Below are 2818 nucleotides of genomic sequence, written 5' to 3'. Positions count from 1 at the left end.
ACACTTTGTAAATAAGATTAATTCATTAATTTGTCCTGCCTGGTTAAATTAATTCATTGCCTGCCAATGACAGATTCTCGTCATGATGTGTTTTCTGTGTTTTACAATAGAGGGCGCTCTACCGCAGCCTGTGAATGATCCCAGGATCAACGGAGAAAAGTACACCCAGAATCACGTGAACACAACATTTTACAGCTGGTTTATCATAACGCTTATTTTCTGTGCTTTCTGGTGTTTTTTCGCGAAAACAAGCACATTCAACTATGGAACCGATTATCGCGGAGGCCCCGTTTTTCCCACCCGACTCTACAAGACTGTACTGCGTCTTTCAAATCGATCGGCGGTCAGCTCAAAAGCGTTCTCGGTGGACACGCCGCCTTACAGATACAGAATAAGCGCTAAAGCCTTGTTCATCTTTGTTTACCGCCACTCCCCGGCCCCAAGTGACACACTGAGGCGTTTACAGTAGCTGTACACCTTGTACGCTGTACAGTCGGCGTCCTCCAACAAAGTGTCTGCCCCGCTGGACGGGACGACCTCGCACACGTGAACCCAATCACAACGCCCGCCACTGTGTCTCTTCTGCAAGCATTTATGTCCGCCTTGTTTTCAGGCTGAATGATAGCTGCTCGCTATCGACAGCGATGCCTGCCACAACGCACACGCGCGCGTGTGTGTGTGTGTGTGTGTGTGTGTGTGTGTGTGTGTGTGTGTGTGTGTGTGTGTGTCTGCTATGCCGCTGGTATTTACTAACTGCTGCCACCGCTGAGTCCCGCAGACCCCCAGATAAATATAAATGTCTACCCGCTGATGAATAATTCACGCTGCGACTCAAAACTATCCTGTCCATCTGACTGGAAGACACAGCACCTCTCTCTCTCTCTCTCTCTCTCTCTCTCTCTTCTCTCTCTCTCTCTCTCTCTCTCTCTCTCTCTCTCTCTCTCTCTCTCTCTCTCTCTCTCTCTCTCTCTCTCTCTCTCTCTCTCTCTCCCTCCTCTCCCCCTCTCTCGCTCTCTCGCTCTCTCGCTCTCCCCCCCCTCTCTCCTCCTCTCCCCCCTCTCCTCCCTCTCCCTCTCCCTCTCCCTCTCCCTCCCCCCCCCCCCCCTCTCTCTCTCTCTCCCCCTCTCCCCCGTCTCTAACACATGCACCCTCTCTCTCCTTGTCAATCATCATTAGTCTCTGGAGGAGAAGATAAAATGAATTGATTTGTCTGGCTGGGTGAGAAGCCAGTCTGTATGTAAAGCAGCAGTCTGTGACTCAAACCACGGACTGGGGGCTGAAGCACATGGAGAGGACTGAACAAGCGTGAAACTGTCGCTGCAAACAAGGTTCACACTAGTGCAACACAACATATTTTTGTTGCATTATTCTCCCCCCTATTTCAGTCAAATAGTCTCTCTGCTGCCATGTTCCATATTCATGAGTGGAAAATGAAGCAAATCCCCATATTCAGATGCTCGTGGCTAGCATGTTCAAGCGAATCTCCAATTGATGTGATACGCCATTTATGGCATTTTATTTTATTTTTTTACACATTTAAATGCGTATCCATCAGTTTGTCAGACAGACTCTATAGCTCACACTGATAACTTAACCAAGGGTCCACTCTGTGGAATGAACACTCTGGGTTTTAACAGTGTACAATGTTTACTGGATATATTATTTGGCTCCGACATGCCAAGGTCAGGTCATGTCTTCTTAACGATGCAAAATTGCAAAGCCAGCACAGCTGGGTGGGTTCACAGTGGTTTGTGGAGTGGAAGCAGCTCTGACTCTACATCAGGTCACATGCACACTTAATCTCACTGTTTCCCCAACACTGAGGTAAAGACAAGGAGAAGTACCTCCTCCATGCCTAGCCGACCTCTCCTCTCCTCTCCTCTCCTCTCCTCTCCTCTCCTCTCCTCTCCTCTCCTCTCCTCGTCGCGTGCGTGCGTGCGTGCGTGCGTGCGTGCGTGCGTGCGTGCGTGCGTGCGTGCGTGCGTGCGTTGTCCACTGCATCGCTGCACCACTAACATCAAAGATGGATCTAATTTAAAAGGCTTTAGCAGGGCTCAGAGCTTTGGAGGAAGACAACGCTCGCCGGTTAGTTATGCCTCCCTATTGCAGTGGTTCTGCCATGGACCCCCAAATTGAGTTGTGTTTGGCCATGGACCCCACATTGAGTTGTGTTTGGCCATGGACAGTTGGACACCCATCTGAAAAGGTTTTGCAGCCCCCATACAAGATTTAAGTATCAAGTATAATTGAAATACTCTTTTTATCCTCGGTGATGCTATTGACTGTATGTCGGAATTGTGCTCACCAAAATAAAAATCAATCAGTCAATTCAATTGTACTCAAGTACAGTACTTATATAACCCATTACAACCGGGGAAAACATCAGTGTTTTTCATTCAGATTTTAGCGGATATTTAAAAATTGCAGATGTACAAAAAAACCAAACTTCTGCGAGCTTACATCTGCTACTTTTGAGCATTTTTGAATAATCTTGAAAGTGTGAGAACTACTGATTTAGAAGGCAGTTTGTAGAAACCTCAGGTCTTAAGGGATAATGCACTGACTGCACATCTTGGAACGCCACTGAAACAGTGTGTCGATCCAGTAAAAATGGCCGCCAAGTTGCCATGGCTTTTCCCCCCGATGGCAGCATAAACAAGCACGCCGCTCGTGTTTATATGCCTGCCCTGCCACGGTACCAACCAAACCGAGTTCATATGCCTGCCCTGCCGCGGTACCAAACCAAACCCAGGCTGGAAAAACCTAGCTCCCGCTTTTAAGATGTGGAGGCTAAACATTCTGAAGCGTCCCCTAAACA

General features: G+C 48.2%; 1 protein-coding gene across 1 annotated transcript in view; it reads right to left on the bottom strand.

The window, feature by feature from the left end:
* cdk14 (cyclin dependent kinase 14) overlaps window positions 1-2818 on the bottom strand; it is a 333238-nt gene that overhangs the window by 202118 nt on the left and 128302 nt on the right. The gene's annotated exons all lie outside the window — the stretch shown is intronic.

This window comes from Electrona antarctica (genome assembly GCF_951216825.1).
Source record: "Electrona antarctica genome assembly, chromosome: 6".
Lineage (NCBI taxonomy): Eukaryota > Metazoa > Chordata > Actinopteri > Myctophiformes > Myctophidae > Electrona > Electrona antarctica.
Note: the sequence above shows the minus strand (reverse complement) of the source record. Positions and strands in the feature narration are given on the sequence as shown.